The 13534-nt window shown below is 34.4% G+C and overlaps 1 long non-coding RNA gene across 3 annotated transcripts in view; it reads left to right on the forward strand.

The window, feature by feature from the left end:
- Positions 1 to 13534, forward strand: part of LOC123606802 — a 128783-nt gene that overhangs the window by 41907 nt on the left and 73342 nt on the right. The window lies entirely within an intron of this gene.

Genomic DNA, 13534 nt, shown 5'->3' on the forward strand with positions numbered 1-13534 from the left:
GGAATTTTAATATAAACTTGAAAAATACTTAAAAATGGCTTTTACAAAAAGAATAAAATACTGAGGAATAAATTTAATAAAAGTAGTAGAAAATACACATTGAAAACTAGAAAATGTTGAAATTAAACAGGTTCCAGATAAGTGGAAAGACACCCCATATTCATTGATAAGAAGACTTAGTATTATCAAAATGGCAATTCTAATTTGATCTGTAGGTTGAACATGTTCCCTATGAGAATTCTAGCCAACTTCTCTGCAGAAATTGACAAGTTAATCATCAAATTTGTGTGAAAATGCAAATCATCAAGAAAAGGCAAAACAAACATACCATAAAATTCACCTGTTTTTATTTTGTCTCAGTAAAGATTTTTTTTTTTAATATAAGGAGCTAGTTTGTGCTAACCATCGTTAGGCATTTTGAAGTTTAGTACTTTTGAGTGACTCAACCAACAAAGTTAATTAAACATATTTTTAAGACATATTAAGTGTGTGTTTTACTAGCAACATAGTGGTAAGAAAGAAAACTGAACCAATTGACAGTTGATGCTAAGAAATTCAGTAGTATTAACAACTGTTTTTAGTCCTTGTGGTGGAGAACACTGAAGTTGTATATGTAAAATTTGCATTCTTTATTATTTCTTTCTATAATGAATTGTGCATTTCATTGAATGTTCTTTTTTTTGTAAACTGGCATCTCCAAACATATTATTTAATTTTTTTAATGCTTATTTATTTTTGAGAGAGAGAGACAGAGCATGAGTGGGGGCAGGGGGGCAGAGAGAAAAGGAGACACAGATTCCTAGGCAGGCTCCAGGCTCTGAGCTGTCAGCACAGAGCCAGACGCGGGCTCCAACTCACAAACTGATGTCATGACCTGACCCGAAGTCAGATGCTTAACCAACTGAGGTGCCCCAACCAAACATAATAATTTCACTGTCTGTTTTGTTCTTTATACCCAGAGGTGAAAAAAGCAGGGGGCTTCTACAGAAATCAGTTAGAAATGTAAAATTACATGAACATGGATAGAATATTTTAGCAAATGAAAATTAAAAAAATATTTTTACCATTAATATGTCATTATTTCACTGTCTGGATGCTAACAGATCTTAATAATTAACTCATAAAAAATAAGGAAATAGAGTAGCTCAATCCATGTAACAAATATTTGTTTATATCAGTCTATGTGGAAAGTGCTGACCTAGTAAATGTAAGAGGAAGAAAAGTCTCCATTGTTACTTCCAAGGAAATACTATTTAATCTCAGGAGACAGAAGACACACACATAAATAAGATGAAAATTTGACTGTATTTGGCAAGTGCCAAGTATATAATGACACTCCAACAGTTAAGAAAAGAGATGGATTACTAAGAATAGAAGTAGTTTACAAAATCTTCAAAGAGGTGAGGGTTTGAGCAAAATCTTGAAAGACAATATTGTTCATTTCTGTATATCAAAACTGAGGCTCACAGGGTTAAATGACTCACCTTAAACTCTAGTAAATGACAAATCTATATTTAGTACGAAGTTTGCAAACTCTGAGTCTGGCATAATCCTCTCTGATTTCCTACTGGCTGGAATTTTTGGCCAGTAGCTCATTAATGCATGTTCATGCACAATAAATAGCATTAAGCCAGAGGCTGTTGAAATACTATATTTGATCTGAAAGGAGAGACACTACTGCTAGGAGCTTATGCTAAAGGAAGATGAACCCTTTAGAGTGGAAGGCAGAATCCCAGCTAAAACCATGCTTCCCTACCAAACGCCAAGAAAAAACTCTTGGCATAGACTTGAAGCTCCTTGCCTAGAGGACGTTTCTTCTGGGAACTTTATCTCTACTTTCCACAGGTAACTATAATTCTAAAGTGACATCAACATCTAAACACACTATGCAGGAACTATGGGTGATGGCTGTCTATGGGATTTTGGTGGGAACAAATCTCAGCTTTGTCAATCATTTGGAAATGTATACTGGAGACAGCTGCAGCGGTAGCAGAGGCTGTGAGAAGTCAATAACTATAAAATTTTACTGAGCGCCATAAAAGAAGACTGGACTAAAGAGACATTGCATGTTTCTTGATGGAAATGGGATCTTGTAAATATCCAAGTTAATTCCCCCCCCCCCACACACACACACAAATTAATTTATGAGTTAAAGACAATTGCAAATACAATGTCTTTTGGCATTTTTTTTTTAATTTGGAAAAAAATTCTTTAAAATTCCAAGGAATAAAAGAATAGTGAAAATAACTACCAGCATTTAGAGATAGGAAAATGAGAGATCCTTGTCTACTGGATATTAAAATATATATCAGTGCCATAGTAATTAAATCAGTATCATACTGCTCCCCAAATGAGAATAGTCCATAGGATATTGTTTGAACGAATACACAAATTACAAAGCAGTGTGTGTGTGTGTGTGTGTGTGTGTGTGTGTGTGTGTGTGTGTTTAGCATATAAGCAGATTTTAAAGATTGATAATCACTGTGTTATTTCTGATCACCTCTGGGTAGTCAACTTTCAAGTGTTTTTTTTTTCTTCTTTATACTTTTCTGTAATTTGTGAAATATTACAATAAACATGTATTATAAAATATACCCTTATTTTCATTAAATTATAGACAAACAATTAAAGGAAAATACAAGCAAATATACGTATAATATTCCAGTAGGAAAAGTCTATGTTTGCATGACCCTATTATTCAAATAGATAGATGTATGATAGAACTACAGCATTAAAAATTATTTATTATAAACCAAGTTAAAAGGCAAATCACAAATTAGAAAATATTTTGAACATATGTAACAAAGCATTAATATTAATACCCAGAGAGTACTTTTGTATATTTTAAAATTAGGAATACCAAGAAAAACAGGCAGAAAACATGTACAAAGAAGAAATAGAAGAAGAAATAGAAGAAATAGAAATAACCAATAAGGATATGAAAGGTGTATTTAACTTCACTAAATTTTAAAAATGCATACTATAGCAACAATGAAACACTATATTTCTAAGTATAGCATCCATTTTAATTAAAAGGAATGAAGATATCTAATAAATAAAATGGATACTTTACTGCTTATTGAAGGTGAATTTTTAAAAAATTCTGTATCATTGTTTGACAATAAATATCAAAACTTAAAAATGTGCTTATTCTTTAATCAAGCCATTTCACTTCTAACATTATATCCAAAATATATAGTGAGGAAAGATTTGTATATAAAAATGTACACCATAGTATTATTTAATATTCTTATAATTTAGGAATAAACTAATGTTTATTAGTTAATAAACTAATATTTTAGTTTTAGTTAATAAACTAATGTTTATTAGTTAATAAACTAATATTATACATGGGATGCCTGGGTGGCTCAGTTGGTTAAAGGTGACTCTTGGTTTTGGCTCAGGTCATGATCTCATAGTTTGCGAGTTTGAGCCCTGAATTGGGCTCTGCACTGTCAGTGTGGAGTCTGCTTAGGATTCTCTCTCTGCCTCACTCTCTCCCTCTCCCACTTTCTCTAACTCAAAATAAATAAATAAACTTTAAAAAAACATTTAAAAATTAAAAAAAAACATTATACTCATCCACATAAAAAATGTTATGCAACAAATAAAAATGATGCTGTAAATCAGAGATCCTTATTTTAGCTTCTCTAGGAGTCACTGGATGGGCTTCAAAGGATTTGTGAATTCCACGATAGTTTATTTCAAGTTTGTATGTAGAAGTATATGTGTAGTTTTGGAGGTATAGGGCCATAGGGTCGGTTGCCTTTTCAAAACATTTTTTCAAACAGTTCTGTGGCCCATAGTTCAAGGAGCACTGGATGCAGTGTCCATTATTTATTGTCAATTAACGGCAGCAGTTTGTCATTATGTCATAGTTTTGTGTATGACATGCTTATATATGTATTCTCCTTTATACATTAAATGTTGTTGGTGGCTTATGATTTTTCATTTTGCTTATATATATTGCCTAATTTTTCCATAAAATACTATATTACTTTTTTCACAAATATTAGTATCAAAAAATACTGTTACAAACTTTCATAAAAAGCTTTGATGTGCAAGATGACTAAGTGAACTGTTTTACTGTGAACATAGGTCCCTTCCCCTAAGTATTTCCTTGCCTTTGCATTAACATATAAAGTTTAAAAATTTACATATGGCATTTCATACAGCCTTGACTAGAATTTGGTGATATTAGAAAGGCTTGTAAATGTCCTGTTCCAAATGATCTTTTGCCAGTTTCCATTTTTTTAATTTTTTAATTTTTTTAGTACTTATTTGTTTTTGAGAGAGAGAGAGAGAGAGAGAGAGAGAGACAGAGTGTGAGCAGGGGAGAGATAGAGAGGGAGGGAGACAGGGAATCTGAAGCAGGCCCTGGGCTCTGAGCTGTCAGAACGGAGCCTGATGTGGGTATCGAACTCACAGTGAGATCAGGACATTAGCCAAAGTCAGATGCTTAACTGACTGAGCCACCCAGGCGCCCCTGCTAGTCTCCATTTGTAACTGAAATTCCACTAGAATGATATTTTGATTAATGAGTTATTTCCAAAATCCCTTATTAAAATGCATATTATGAGGGAAGAAAGCAAGGGTTTCCACTATAACATTTGCATGAATCAGAGCCCATTTGCTCAGACTTTAGGTGAACTTGAACACACCTCTATGAACAGGAAGGACCACCAACCTATTGAAAGTCCTTTAAGTCACATGATCAGAAGTTCCTAAAATTTTATTTATATTTTCTAAGGATATTGATATTAATGCTTTTCTAAAAATCAAAACAATATATATCTTTGCTTTTAAATAATAAACTTCAAATTCCTCCATGAAAAAGAGCTGTATCATTTTATATGTTTGGTCCCTACGTTGATTTCCACATAATTTATATACTCTAAACTTCTATTAAGATTTATTGCCCTTATGCATCCAATTTTTCCAAATGCTTTTTTTACAAGGTTATGTTATCATCTGAAATGGACATTAATTTTACTATTTAAGCCCCTAGTGATCCACAAGAAGAAAAATCTATTGTTATAAGGCTCTGGTTGCTAGGGGAAAGATTTTTACCTTTTCTATTTAGTTGGCAACACTGGAATTTATTTAAAGTTGAGTCGTGATTTTCTTTTCACTTTCCCTTTTTTTCACTTGTTATTCTTTTATTCACTTGTTATTCTTTTATTTTAAAATAGAAAATTATCAGGGTGCCTGGGTAGTTCAGTTGGCTGAGTGTCAGATTCTTGATTTTAGCTCAGGTCATGATCTCACAGTTTGTGAGATCGATCCTCATGGCAGGCTTCGAGCTCACAGTCCAGAGCCTGCTTGGGATTCTCTCTCCCCGCCACACCACCCCCCTCCGCCTTCCCCTCCTCCATGTGTTCACTTTCTTTCTCACTCTCCCTCTCAAAAATAAACTAAAAACATAGGGAATTATCTGGTAGTGATATTTCTCCTCTTCATGCTCTAGAAGGAAGGCTGAATTTAGGAAAGGTCTACACTGAGTTCTGCAATAAAACAAAAATATTTTCATCAAGTATATACTTTATATTAAATTCTCAAATTTTAAAAATTTAGTTAATATTATTAGGAATAAACTTTTTAAGGTGTTTCCAGATTAATTTTGCTTTAAGAGAACTCTACATCCTACATCTGAAAAAAAACTAGCATGGTATATTAAAAATAACAAATAACAACAAACCAAAACCTATTATTATCGTATTAACTTCCCCTGGGCCTCAAGGTTCATAGCTATATGAGAGGGTGGATAAGTCAGGAGTTGTAATATTCTCCCTCCACTTTTTTTTTTTTTGGCACAGCTACCTTGGAGGATCTGATGAAAGTTATAGATCATTAAATACATAAGGGATTTCATGTACAAATAACCAAGACCAGCTTCATGGTGTGCAGCTTATGGAGTCCTATAGGACCCATGCGTTTGCTTTGCTTTTCTACTGTTAACTGTCTTGAAAGTCTTAATTTTTAAATACATGGCTCTACATTTTCATTGTGTCCTGGATCCCAGAAATTATGTAACTGATGCTTCTTGAATCTCTTGAATCTGGTTATGAAGCTTTGGTTTAGATGCTCTCTAAAAAAGAAAAAAAGAAACCCTCTTTAAGATGTGGCACTACTTCTACTATACTGTAAATCCTTATTGATGTCCATGATTGCTCTTGACCTGTGGAAAGAAGAGAACTGAATCTTTTTTAACCCTGTATGTGACTGTATGAAGGCATTTGGTCCATGGCTCAAAGAAAGGCATTATGAAGAGGGCTGGCTTCAGTTTAGACACTTCTATTCGATAATGATAATATTCTTTCAATTACTTTTCTTGGTTTTCAATTAGAATTTCCCACATAGAATGCTACACTTCATGATAATTTATGTAGGTAGCTGTCACTAAAATTAAAATAAGACTTATTTTTTCATAGAGCAAATTTAGATGATTAGCTATCCCTAAAACGATGTCGTTTCATTAATGCTAAGAATCTAATCCTAAGAAAGCATACTTTTTTAAAAAAAGAATAGTCTTGTGCTTTTTATGATTAAATGAACAATTTCCTTTTTAAACATGTTTCTACTTATTTCCCACCATATGTGTCAACCTCAGAAAACTTGAAAAGGTACAGAAGTGTGATATGAAAGCAACTCTTTATTCAGAAATGTACTCCCTGATTGCAAATGGGATGTCAAAGCAAACTTTCTTTAAATTCTGCAAGAATGGGTGTTCAAAAGTGTGTAATTAATGTACCTATGGTTTGAAGGGGTTTTTTATTTTAATTTTTTAACTTCTAAACCCCAGCTGAGTTAGTAATAGAATACAGAATTGCATACAAGAAATTGAATGCCAGTAATCTGTTTGGTTAATAAAAGTCTTTTGGGCGTAGCTGGGAAAAAAGAGCACATGGTTGGCAAGTTTAGATCAGAGGGGTATGTTTCTGTTTGTCACTCTGTTGTGTTATGTGGGGCATTTAAATGAGCCTTAAGAAAAGATTTATATTCACAGTTTGATACCTAAACTGGAGTGGCTGTATTACTGGGGCTTGGCACTGCTGATATGGAAAGTGGTCTGGCTATTGATGTTTTAGGAATAAGAGAAATTTTGAGTTTTTTTTCTATCTTTCAGAAATCTGTTTCCTTGAAGTGTTTAATGTTTTGGAGTCATGTTTATGATGACAACATGGGAATTTTTAAATAGAAGAGTTATCTAAACTCCACAGTCCTAATTTTTTTCTGTTTTGTATTTTACTTTTTTAAAATTTAAACTTCTGCGATCTTTCATATTTCTACTTCCCCAGTGAACCCTCATTCTTGAATAAATGGCTTTCCAAACTTAAAAAGTTGTTTCTAAGACAGCTAGGTAAACTAATTAAGTTAGTTTGTTATTTAGTTAACTTAAGCCTAATCCAAAACAGATATTTGACCTAGTTGTCCAACTCATGACGAAAACATCAGTGACAATAGCTATTTTAATGAAATGACAGTTCAAGTAACCTTACTAAACAAAATGATCATTTTAGTAGCCTGCATTAAGACAGTCTTAAGCTCAATGCATTGGCCTGCTAAGAGGTCAGTTTAGCATCAAATTTTATTTTTTTTGATCTTCATACTAGGACTGAGATAAACTTGAGAACACCCTTGAGTTATATCCGTATTTTCACATATGAATAGATACTGTACCAATAGATAACTTTTAATGATTGACCATTTAACTCCATTCTGATAAAAATTCAGTTTTTACTATTAAAGGGATTCTATGAACTCCCCTCCCCTGAGGTAGAATTAATAGACTTGCGATATTGTAATTCAGAAACACTAATGCTCACCACTTAGAGGGTTAGATTGTCTTATAATAGAAACCCATTATGGAAAATACTCCTAACTACCTTCAATTGTCTCTTTTTTGTTTAAGCAGAAGGATATAATTAAATGCAATATTTAAAAGTGTAAATATGCTGTGATTAGAGTACTCATTGTTCTCTATTTTCATCAGGTAAAAAGATAAATTATAGAAAATATTCTCACTTTTGAAGCATTGGCTTTCTCTAGTATATACATTTAGAGACACTGTGACTTTAATATTTAATCCAGTGCTCCAAAAATATAAAGAGCTGGAAAATGGAGCTATTAGGTACAGTTGTGCAGCCTGTATACTACACAACTCAAATGATCATCATTCATGTAGCTTATGCTATAAATATGTTTCCATTGTGCAGTAAATAACCTGAAAAATATGCATAAACCTTGATTAGATATACCTTTTCTTATGTTAGGTAGGAATATTTTCACTCTAAATTTTTTCATTAATAATTTAGTGTTTATTACAGTATTACATTGAGGGACTTTCCTTATGGAATTGGCTTATAAATGAAATGAACTTTTTAGCTTCAAACACTAAACCTATTCAGAGAGAGTTAAAACAGGGTCTCTCTATACTTCTTCTGGTGTAGGCAGTAGATAGCAGAGCTCAACCTCAATTTCATATGACTTGATATCAAAGTTAGGGCATTAGGGCCCAAGCATATCACAGGGAAAAGGACTCAGGTTAATTGGGATCCAATGGATAGATGTTGGACTGGGACTCAGTTGTGGGCAGATTCAGGAACATATTCTATTGACGCAAGCAGTGAACACAGTAGAGGATTGCAAGCAGGTGATAACTAAAGGGGAAAAGCTTTGAGGTAAATTGTTTACCACATAGTTTCAAAATAAAATTGATTTGGAAGCTTCAGGGTTCACCATATATCCTGTGCCACACACTCTACTGTACTTTTCATAAACTCATTGAATTGGAATACTCACAAAAATGGTCTGATTGTCAGAAAACTTAAGGACTTGCCAAAGATAGTTAAAATACCAGATGAATCAGACCTTAAAGTATGTTAGTTTCCCACTTTGACATACTGCTAAAAAAGACGGAGACTTCAAGCTCATAAAAAGCCCCAGGCATAGTTCAAGGATGATTAGCAAATGTTCATGATTGGCCTGTAATCACTTATGAACCCCTAGAGTTTGTATTAAAATGTTGGAACTGGGGCGCCTGGGTGGCGCAGTCGGTTAAGCGTCCGACTTCAGCCAGGTCACGATCTCGCGGTCCGTGAGTTCGAGCCCCGCGTCAGGCTCTGGGCTGATGGCTCAGAGCCTGGAGCCTGTTTCCGATTCTGTGTCTCCCTCTCTCTCTGCCCCTCCCCCGTTCATGCTCTGTCTCTCTCTGTCCTAAAAAGAAATAAACGTTGAAAAAAAAAATAAATAAAATAAAATGTTGGAACTAATCTTTCAAAATTAATTTCTTTTTTATTTGTAGATCCATACTGTCCACTTGTAGAATAAAATTCTGGCAAGGTTTAGATCTTATCAGTGCACACTCATTCTTTTACCCAAAAAGTATTAATGATGTCTTAAATGATTGCTTTTCAGAGAAAATTTGGAGATTGTTAACATACAGCACAGTTAGTCTATTAAAATCTGGGGTACAATCAAAACACTATAAATTCAGAGGACTGATGCAAATCCCAGTGGTTCCATCCTCTCTCACCTTTGGGAAACTTCTAAAATTTGCTGATTTCACTCTGTTTGAAAGAAAGCAGTCTGATTTTGTAGGGTTAAATTTGATAAATCATTCTAACTTACTTAAGACTGAATTATATTATACAAGCTTGCTAATAATTCCAAATAGAGTAAAATGAAATAAGTGGAGATGTTAGAACTACAAACAAAAGATTCCAGGAGGACTAATCAGAAAAGCAATATATCTATCATTTTTTATGGTATATGGTTACTGTTAATACTGGTCTAATAATTTAGGAATATTTAGTTTACAGATATTAAAGTCATCAAGCCATTTTCTTCACATCTCAGGAGCAGAACAGCATTATCTTATTGCTACATTTTGAAATACTTCTTTTTAGAATTTAACGGGAGGGTGAGAATATTTCATTGTTTTCCAAGTGCTTTTCCTATAGTAATAGATCTTGTTCATTCCTTAGTTATACCATTTATTCAACAAATATTTATCATTTATAAGTCATTGTGCAGTAGGATGTGGAATTCTCAAAACAACCTGGTAGACCCAGAAAAATCAAAATGATCTTGAAGAACAAAGTTGGAAAACTCACACTTTCCAACTTTAAAACTTACTGTAAAACAACAGTAGTCAAGAGAGTTTGCTACCGCCATATGGATAGACATGTATCAATGGAATAGAAGTATGATTCCAGAAATAAACCCATATATCTTTGGGTTAAGTTATTTTTACTGAGGATGCCAAGAGCATTCATCAGTAAATTATAAATGGTGCTGGGACAGTGGATATTCACATGCAAAATGTAGTTGAATTCCTACCTCACACCATATAAAAAGATTAACTCAAAATAGAGCAAAACCTAAATTTAAGAATAGAATCTATAGAATTCTTAGAAGAAAGCATAGGAGTAAATCTTCATGACATTGGATAAGGCAATGGTTCCCAACATCTATTACCAAAAGCACAGATGACAAAACAAAAATAGGTAAGTTGGACTTTATCAAAATTAGAAACATTTGTGCTTCAAAGGATACTACCAAAAAAGTGGAAAACAATCCACAGATGGGAAAAAGATTTATAATTCATATATCTGACAAGGTAACTGTATCTAGAATATATAAAGAATGCTTATAACTCAGCAAGAGGACAAATAACTCACTTAAAAATTAGGCAAGGGATCTGGATAAATATTTCTCCAAAGAAGATACCCAAATAGCCAATAAACACATGAAAGGATGCTCATCATTTATCATTAGGGAAAAGCAAATGAAAACCACAGTTAGATATTACTTAACCATTAGGATGGCTATGATCAAAAAGATACACACTATCTAGAATTCACAAAGATATAGAGAAATTGGAACCCTCATTCTTTGCTGGTAGAAAAGTAAAATGGCACAGCTACTTTGGAAAACAGTTGAACAGTTCTTCAAAATGTTAAACACGGAGTTGCAATATGACCCAGAAATTCCTCTTCTATGTATATACAAGAGAAATGAAAACATATGTTCATACAAAAATTTGTACACAAATGTTTTTAGCTTCTTCATAGTAGTAAAAGTGGAAACAATACTAGTATATATCCATTCACAATTGATAGGCATATACATATAAAATATAAGTGGGTGTAGGTATGTATACACATATATTAGACAGGCCTGTGCATATAAAAACATCTATGTGTATACACACACTTATAGCTATACTTTTAAAAGGTGAATTTTATGGTGTGTGGATTTTTTCTCACTAAATATGTTATATAGTATATGCACACACACATATACATCTCAGTGAAGATATATGTGGGTGTGTGCATGTGTGTATGTACAGTTACCCTGGCTGATGTTAGAGGGAAGAATAAAGAAGCTGAAGGAAGGAAGCACTCTTGAATTCATGTGTTATACTCAATAAGATGACCCAATGACCCATAAGAAGATTATGTTCTTAACACCTACCAGAGGCCATACCGTTTACCAAGGTCATCATAAAAATAGTGGTGAGAGGGATACCAACATAACTAAGTTCAGTGGTGCCATTTTCCACAAGCCAGCTGGTAAGGATGACAAAAAAGATAGCTACAAACCTGGTCTTATTTACATCTGAGAATAATGGGGTCCTAATAACAGAGGCCAAGTGGTGGCTGCATCTTGAATTCCATAGCACACACCAAAAGGAAGCACAGCATGTGGTAAGCCACTTTGGTTCAGAAGACAACACATTCCATATCTAGGAATACTGTTCTGGCCCATTTATTGAGTGGCAGGGAGGGCTTCCAGCTTTGAGAGGTGACCAGAGCCAGAAAGTTTGCTGCATCAGATCCAGGTCACGGTGCAATCTGCCCTACCACTTGGGTCTTACCACCTGGCAGACATATGGTGTTGGAGCGTCAGTGGTTGGAAGAGATGAAATTAAGTATATGGCAAGCTGCAGTGGAATGACAACATAGGCCCTTTGGATTCTGTAGCAAAGCCACACCATCTGCAATAGATAATTACACACTCTTTCTGAAATAGCTTTTGGTGTGTTACTGGGTCCTGGTAGAGATGGAAAAATTGGTCATGGGACAGCAACTCATTATGCCTATTATGAGATGGGTTCTGTCAGATCTTTCAAGTTAAAATATTGTACAGGCCTTGCAACTGTCCACTGTAAGATGGAAATGGCATATCCAGAAACAAGCTTGCACAGGACCAAAGGGTATGAATAAGCCTCCCAGCAGATAACTCAGACCCTCATATCTCTCTCAAATCTCACACCAGTCCATTTCTCCATCTGCATCTATTCCTATACGTGGTTTTACAAGACAAATTGAAAGAAGAGAAAAAAGCCTGAGCCTGGTTTATAGATAGTTCAGTTTAGTGCATAGGTAAGTGCAAGCCAAAAATGGATGGCAGTTGTTAGATTACTAACACTTTCAGAATTGACCCTGAAGGACAATGGAAAGGGAAATATGCATTCCTGGCTATTGGCCAGTGGCCTAGCTGTCTATTCAGAGATCTGGAAAAGAAAGGGCTGTGGGATTGGAGACAAGGAATTCTGGGGTAGAGGCATACAATGTAAATGGACATAATAAGGTGGGGTTTTATTTCACACATTAAGCCCATAAAAAATATTTACCATGGAAGAGGCACTGAACAACCAAATAGACAAAATGACCCAGTCCTCATCATCAGCCATTTCAGACATAGCACAATGAGTATATGAATGGAGTGGCTAGTACGGCAGAGATGGAGACCATATACGAATCTGACAGCATTGTCTCCCGTGTGTTACTAACAATCTACCTACTTCTGCCACTAAGTATACAATTCATAGTAATACGGTCCAACACTAATGCTGCAGTATTATACTATTCCCTAGGCTGTCTAACTCAACCACTTGGGGGCAAGTTGACTACACAATCTTCCTTCCATCCTTAAAGGGCTAGCAGTTTATCCTTTCAAGGATAGATACCTATTCTAGGTATGGGTGTATTTTTCCTGCCACAGTAGCATTGATATCTAGGGGCTTATGGAATACCTGATATACAGGCATAGAATCCTATAAAATCATAGTATCCAAATACGGGACCCATTTTACAGCAAAGAAGGTGCAGAAATGAGCCTTAACTATCGCACCTGCCAATCAAATTGAACTTGTCAATTCAGAATTTGAATTTATCAAATACTCAAAGCAACTATTTCTGGTAAGATTTTCCCCTTCATTTTCTAGGTGACTCCAGAGAGTTTCTGGGGTCATTTAACTAGTTGAATTGGATTCGAATCCAGCTATTTCACATCAACGTTGATGATTTTTATACAATACCATATATGAGGTTCTCTCACAGTTATTGCCAAACACACTCATGTTAGTAAACTCTGATAGAAAAATATACTCTTAAGCAGGTTAAGATAGCCTAGGGATTCAGGTTAAAAAATACATGAATGAAAAAGTTGAAACTCAATTTGCTATTTGTCGTTTTTAGCAGGCACATTCATAGTCCTACATCTTCTGTTCTTTGAGATATTTTTG

The sequence above is a fragment of the Leopardus geoffroyi genome, chromosome A2 (genome assembly GCF_018350155.1).
Source record: "Leopardus geoffroyi isolate Oge1 chromosome A2, O.geoffroyi_Oge1_pat1.0, whole genome shotgun sequence".
Lineage (NCBI taxonomy): Eukaryota > Metazoa > Chordata > Mammalia > Carnivora > Felidae > Leopardus > Leopardus geoffroyi.